At 43.3% G+C, this 7,896-nt stretch overlaps 1 pseudogene; it reads left to right on the forward strand.

Moving 5' to 3' along the window:
- Nucleotides 1-7,435: 7,435 nt before the first annotated feature.
- On the forward strand, nucleotides 7,436-7,553 carry LOC126209995 (5S ribosomal RNA; annotated as a pseudogene).
- Nucleotides 7,554-7,896: the final 343 nt, after the last annotated feature.

A 7,896-nucleotide genomic window follows, 5' to 3' on the forward strand; every position in this document is an offset into this window, starting at 1 on the left:
TCCAGTTTTCCCAATTGGTACTTCATGAACCATGGACCTTGACGTTGGTGGGGAGGCTTGCGTGCCTCAGCTATATAGATGGCCGTACCGTAGGTGCAACCACAACGGAGAGGAATCTGTTGAGAGGCCTGACAAACGCGTGATTCCTGAAGAGGGGCAGCAGCCTTTTCAGGGGCAACAGTCTGAATGATTGACTGATCTGGCCTTGTAACACTAACCAAAACGGCCTTGCTGTGCTGGTACTGCGAACGGCTGAAAGCAAGGGGAAACTAAAGCTATAATTTTTCCCGAGGGCATGCAGCTTTACTGTATGGTTAAATGATGACGGCGTCCTCTTGGGTAAAATATTCCGGTGGTAAAATAGTCCCCCATTCGGATCTCTGGGCGGTGACTACTCAAGAGGACGTCGTTATCAGGAGAAAGAAAACTGGCGTTCTACGGATCGGAGCGTGGAATGTCGGATCCCTTAATCGGGCAGGTAGGTTAGAAAATTTAAAAAGGGAAATGGATAAAAAAATGGTTCAAATGGCTCTGAGCACTATGGGACTTAACATCTATGGTCATCAGTCCCCTAGAACTTAGAACTACTTAAACCTAATTAACCTAAGGACATCACACAACACCCAGTCATCACAAGGCAGAGAAAAGGGAAATGGATAGGTTAAAGTTAGATATAGTGGGAATTAGTGAAGTTCGGTGGCAGGAGGAACAAGACTTTTGGTCAGGATTATAAATACAAAATCAAATACGGGTAATGCAGGAGTAGGTTGTATAATGAATAAAAAAAATAGGAGTGCAGGTAAGCTACTTCAAACAGTATAGTGAACGCATTACTGTGGCCAAGATAGACACGAAGCCCACGCCTACTACAGTAGTACAAGTTTATACGCCAACTAACTCTGCAGATGATGAAGAAATTGATGAAATGTATGATGAGATAAAAGAAATTATTCAGGTAGTGAAGGGAGACGAAAATTTAATAATCATGGGTGACTGGAATTCGAGAGTAGGAAAAGGAAGTGAAGGAAACGTAGTAGGTGAATATGGATTGGGGGTAAGAAATGAAAGAGGAAACTGTGTGGTAGAATTTTGCACAGAGCATAAATTAATCATAGCTAACACTTGGTTCAATAATCATAAAAGAAGGTTGTATACATGGAAGAAGCCTGGAGCTACTGACAGATTTCAGATAGATTATATAATGGTAAGACAGAGATTTAGGAACCAGGTTTTAAATTGTAAGACATTTCCACGGGCAGATGTGGACTCTGACCACAATATATTGGTTATGACCTGTAGATTAAAACTGAAGAAACTGCAAAAAAAAGTGGGAATTTAAGGAGATGGGACCTGGATAAACTGACTAAACACGAGGTTGTACAGAGTTCAGGGAGAGCATAAGGGAACAATTGACAGGACTGGGGGAAAGAAATACAGTAGAAGATGAATGTGTAGTTCTGAGGGATGAAGAAGGGAAGGTAGCAGAGGACTAAGTAGGTAAAAAGACGAGGGCTAGTAGAAACCCTTGGGTAACAGAAGAAATATTGAATTTAATTGACGAAAGGAGAAAATATAAAAATGCAGTAAATGAAGCAGGCAAGAAAGGAACACAAACGTCTCAAAAATGAGATCGACAGGAAGTGCAAAATGGCTAAGCAGGGATGGCTAGAGGACAAATGTAAGGATGTAGAGGCTTATCTCACTAGGGGTAAGGTAGATACTGCCTACAGGAAAATTAAAGAGACCTTTGGAGAAAAGAGAACCAATTGCATGAACATCAACACCTCAGATGGAAACCCAGTTCTATGCAAAGAAGGGAAAGCAGAAAGGTGGAAGGAGTATATAGAGGGTCTATACAAGGGCTATGTATTTGAGAACAATATTATGGAAATGGAAGAGGATGTGGATGAAGATGAAATGGGAGATACGATACTGCGAGAAGAGTTTGTCAGAGCACTGAAAGACCTGAGTCGAAACAAGGCCCCGGGAGTAGACAACATTCCATTAGAGCTACTGACGGCCTTGGGAGAGCCAGTCCTGACAAAACTCTACCATCTGGTGAGCAAGATGTATGAGACCGGCGAAATACCCTGAGACTTCAAGAAGAATACAATAATTCCAATCCCAAAGAAAGCAGGTGTTGACAGATGTGAAAATTACCGAACTATCAGTTTAATAAGTCACAGCTGCAAAATACTAACACGAATTCTTTACAGGCGAACGGAAAAACTGGTAGAAGCCGATCTCGGGGAAGATCGGTTTGGATTCCGTAGAAATATTGGAACAGGTGAGGCAATACTGACCTTACGACTTATCTTAGAAGAACGATTAAGGAAAGGCAAACCTACGTTTCTAGCATATTTAGACTTAGAGAAAGCTTTTGACAATGTTGACTGGAATACTCTCTTTCAAATTCTAAAGGTGGCAGAGGTAAAATACAGGGAGCGAAAGGCTATTTACAATTTGTACAGAAACCAGATGGCAGTTATAAGAGTCGAGGGGCATGTAAAGGAAGAAGTGGTTGGGAAGGGAGTGAGACAGGGTTGTAGCCTCTCCCCTATGTTATTCAATCTGTATATTGAGCAAGCAGTAAAGGAAACATAAGAAAAATTCGGAGTAGGTATTAAAATCCATGGAGTAGAAATAAAAACTTTGAGGTTCGCCGATGACATTGTAATTCTGACAGAGACAGCAAAGGACTTGGAAGAGCAGTTGAACGGAATGGACAGTGTCTTGAAAGGACGATATATGATGAACATCAACAAAAGCAAAACGAGGATAATGGAATGTAGTCGAGTTAACTCTGGTGATGCTGAGGGAATTAGATTAGGAAATGAGACTCTTAAAGTAGTGAAGGAGTTTTGCTATTTGGGAGCAAAATAACTGATGATGGTCGAAGTAGAGAGGACATAAAATGTAGACTGGCAATGGCAAGGAAATCGTTTCTGAAGAAGAGAAATTTGTTAACATCGAGTATAGATTTTAGTGTCAGGAAGTCGTTTCTGAACGTATTTGTATGGAGTGTAGCCATGTATGGAAGTGAAACGTGGACGATAAATAGTTTGGACAAGAAGAGAATAGAAGCTTTCTAAATGTGGTGCTACAGAAGAATGCTGAAGATTAGATGGCTAGATCACATAAGTAATGAGGAGGTATTGAATATAAATGGGGAGAAGAGGAGTTTGTGGCACAACTTGACTAGAAGAAGGGATCGGTTTGTAGGACATGTTCTGAGGCATCAAGGGATCACCAATTTAGTACTGGAGGGCAGCGTGGAGGGTAAAAATCGTAGAGGGAGACCAAGAGATGAATACACTAAGCAGATTCAGAAGGATGTAGGTTGTAGTAAGTACTGGGAGATTAAGAAGCTTGCACAGGATAGGGTAGCATGGAGAGCTGCATCAAACCAGTCTCAGGACTGAAGGCCACAACAACAACAACAACTTCATTTTCTAGCGTGCCCAGCTCCACTCACTATCTCCAGATGATAAAATCACGATATGTAAATTCAGATAGCAACAGCGAACTACAATTAACAAATGAGAATCGATGAATAACCTATAGCAAACGGAACACCAACATGTGAGACAAAACTTTTACGATCGTGAACTCCAAACTGCGAGGGTGGTTTGAAAAGTTCTCGGAATCAGCACGAGAGGTCAGCGCAAGCGCAACGAGTTGTTCACATGATATTCATTGGACTGTTGCCTGTAAACACGTGCCACGTCTGTGCTCTTGTAAGAGAGCTTTGGCGGTGACGTGGCTCTGTTGTACACGCGTAGTGATGTGTGAAGTAGAAAAAATCTAGATTTGAGCAGTGATTAAGTACTTCGTAATGAAAGGTATGAAAGCAAAGGACATTCATGACGATTTCCTTCATATTCAACTATTGTCAAGTGGACTAATGAATTTAAATTTGGTCGGGAGAGCCTAGATGATGATCCACGAAGTGGTTGGCCAAGATGTGTCACTACTCCAGAAATCATTGAAAAAATGCACAAAATCGTCATGGTGGATCACCGATTGAAAGTGCATGAAATTACTCATGCTTACCAGATGTCATCTGAAAGGGTATATCACATTTTAACTGAAGAATTAGAAATGAAAAAATTATCTGCAATATGGATGCCGCGATGAGAATTGACATATCGGAACAGTGTTTAGCCCATTTTAAGAGGAACGAACAAGATTTTTTGCGCTGGTTTGTGACCACAGATGAAACTTAGGTGCACTACTATACCACAGAGACCAAACAACAGTCAAAGCAGTGGAAACATGCTGTATATTCCGCCACCAAAGAAAGCAAAGACGGTTCCTTCAGCGGGAAAGGTCATGGCATCAGTGTTCTGGGATGTGAAGGGGATCCTGTTTGTATATTATCTCCCCACTGGGCAAACAATTACTGGAGAATACTATGCTAACCTCCTGGACAAATTGCAACAAAAGGTCAGGTTTAGCAAGGAAGAAAGTCACCTTCCATCAAGACAATGCGCACCCGCACACATGTGCCGTCGCTATGGCAAAATTACACGAGCTATGAACTGTTTCCACACCCGCCTTATTCACCTAATATGGCTCCGTCAGATTTCCATCTCTTCCCAAAACTGAAAACTTTTCTTGGTGGACGAAGATTCACTTCAAACGAAGAACTGATAGCCGGAGTTGACACCTGTTTTGCAGGCCTGGAGGAAACTCATTTTCGAGATGGGATCAAGACACTGAAACATCGTTCGACAAAGTGTATTAATCTACAAGGAGACTACATTGAAAAAGAAAAAGTTTCAGTGATGTAAGTACTTTTATTCTATTCCGTTCTGAGAACTTTTCAAACCACCCTCGTAATAAATGAAGGCGGCAATACGGACTCATTCACCCTCCGTCACTAGGTGGCCACTGTGATGTTGGAAGAGTTTGGGCCTGCTACGGTACTGCGACTTATTCGTCAATACGTTGAAGCTTGAATTTCGTCGTCAGGGTACCGGTTGAGTTAGATGGCCCTTGTGGCCTTCTAGTCATGGCCCCTTTCAAGGTATATTGGTTTGCAGTTTAGTTTAACTTTTATGAATGTGCTGATCTTGTTAAAAGTAAGTGGTCGAAGCGTTAGACTACCAAACCACTGATCCGTGTTTCGATTCGAGGTTGTGATTTTGTTTTCTTATTCGATATTTAAAAAAAAATAAAGTTAAGAAATTTAAAGAAGAGAGTAGAGCACTGGACTCTAGCCCTGGAGGCGCAGGGTTCAATCCTGCATGAGTCGGGGATTATTGCATGTTCCAGGCCCTCCAGGCCCTTTCAGTTTACAACCAAATGAGTGTTTGGGTTCTTTTCCGCAGGTAACAAGCGGTTCTCCTAGTGCTGCAGTGAAAAAGGCTGTACTCTGCTTGCAGTTAGGCCAATAGCCGAGTCACGGGCATGCAGCACAGATTTCATACTTATCTTTATATTTTTTATCAGAAGTATTGTTCTTTCCATGAACCCAAAGTGAGGAGATCCTCAAGGATGTCGGCCTTGTTCAAAAATGGTTCAAATGGCTCTGAGCGCTGTGGGGCTTAACATCTGAGGTCATCAGTCCCCTAGAACTTAGAACTACTTAAACCTAGCTACCCTAAGGACATCACACACAGTCATGCCCGAGGCAGGATTCGAACCTGCGACCGTAGCAGTCGCGCGGTTCCAGACTGTACCGGCTAGAACCGTGTCGGCCTTGTGATAAAGCAAGATACACAATACATATTTCCGCAGAAAGAGATATGCTAATATACCTTCCACAGATCCCAAGTGCATTGGTAATCATGAATGTGGAATAAGTAGAAAAAGGTGTTAAACATGTTGTCATCTAACAGGTAATAACAAAACGGTCACAAAAAAAAGGAACGGTACAATACACTGAGATACCAATGTTAATTCTTAGGCTATCGCAGCCACGCACCGTGGCGTCTCGACGTGACATGGACTCAACAAATAGTTGGAAGTCCCCTGCAGAAATACTGAGCCATGCTGCACTCTGTAGCGTCCATAACCGCGGAAGTGCTGCCGGTGCAAGATTTTGTGCAGGAACTGACCTCTCGATAATGTCCCATAAATATTAGATGGTATTGGCGATCTGGGTGGCCAAATCATTCGATCGAATTGTCGAGAATGTTCTTCGAACCAGTCAGTAACAATTGTGGCTCGGTGACATGGCGCATTGTCATACACAAAAATTTTTCTCTTCCAACATGAAGTCCATGAATGGCTGCAAATGATCAATAATCGATCCTGCTGGACCAGAGACCCAGACCACTCAAAGTAAACACAGTCCAAACCATTACGGACTTACCTTGAGCTTCCATAGTGCCTTGTTGACAAACTTGGATCCATAGTTTCGTGGGTTCTGTGCCACACTCGCACCCTCTAATCAGCTCTTAACAGTTGAAATCGGGACTCAGCTGACCAGGTAACGGTTTTCCAGTTGTCAAGGGTACAACCGATATGGTCACGAGCCAACGAGAGGCGCTGCCGCCATAGACCGTTAACGCTAAATTTCGCCCCACTGACCTAACAGATAAGTTCCTCGTACGTCCCACATAGATTTCTGCAGTTATTTCAGGCAGTTTTGCTTGTCTGTTAGCACATACAACTCTACGCAAAAGCCGCTGCTCTCGATCATTTTTAAAGGCTGCGCTGTCCGTGTTGAGAGGTAATGCCTGAAATTTGGTATTCTCGGCATATTCTTTGCCGGATTTCGGAATATTGAATTCCCTAACGATTTCCGAAATGGAATGTCACATACAACTAACCGTCAGCATTCAGAGTCTGTTAATTCCTGTCGTGCGGCCATAATCATGTCGCAGACCTTTTCACGTGAATCACCTTAGTACGAAGGACAGCCGGCCGAAGTGGCCGTGCGGTTCTAGGCGCTGCAGTCTGCAACCGCGAGACGGCTACGGTCGCAGGTTCGAATCTTGCCTCGGGCATGGATGTGTGTGATGTCCTTAGGTTAGTTAGGTTTAACTAGTTCTACGTTCTAGGGGACTAATGACCTCAGAAGTTGAGTCCCATAGTGCTGAGAGCCATTTGAACCATTTTTGAACAAAGGACAGCTCTGCTAATGCACCGCCATTTTATACCTTTAGTACTCGATACTTCCGCCTTCTGTGTATGTGCATATCGCTACCCATGACTTTTGCCACCCCAACATCAGTCGGTGCTACTGAGAAATTCGTCATTGGGGTAGAAAGATCTTGCCATCAATAAGTCATTTATGTTCCTTTTTGTGGCTGCTGACAAATTACTAAAAACGTTGTTTCCTGAGTAGTACACATCTTTCTGTTCCAAAATAAGAGACTATGATTCTTTGTGAAGATTCTTTTTATTTCCAGCACTGATGGTTTGATAAAGACATAGTTATATCAATTATGACAAATTTCATTAAAGAGCAAAGATATTGGGAAGCGCCAACGGCCTTGCCGCAGTGGTAACACCGGTTCCCGTCAGATCACCGAAGTTAAGCGCTGTCGGGCTGGGCTAGCACTTGGATGGATGACCATACGGTCTGCCGAGCGCTGTTGGCAAGAGGGGCGCACTCAGCCATTGTGAGGCAAACTGAGGAGCTACTTGATTGAGAAGAAGCGGCTCCAATCTCGTAAACTGATATACGGCCGGAAGAGCGGTGTGCTGACCACATGCCCCTCCATATCCGCATCCTATGACGCCTGTGGACTGAGGATGACACGGTGGCCGGTCGGTACCGTCGGGCCTTCCATGGCCTGTTCGGACGGATATTGGGAAGCAGTACTTAGTACCCCCCAGTTCCTTGAACAGTCCTGCGCAAGACGCCATATGCGATTGATATAATATATATTCACGACAAGCAACACGAAATCGTAACAGGAAAACGAATTAATGGTGAACAGT

This window comes from Schistocerca nitens, chromosome 1, assembly GCF_023898315.1.
Source record: "Schistocerca nitens isolate TAMUIC-IGC-003100 chromosome 1, iqSchNite1.1, whole genome shotgun sequence".
NCBI classification, from domain to species: domain Eukaryota; kingdom Metazoa; phylum Arthropoda; class Insecta; order Orthoptera; family Acrididae; genus Schistocerca; species Schistocerca nitens.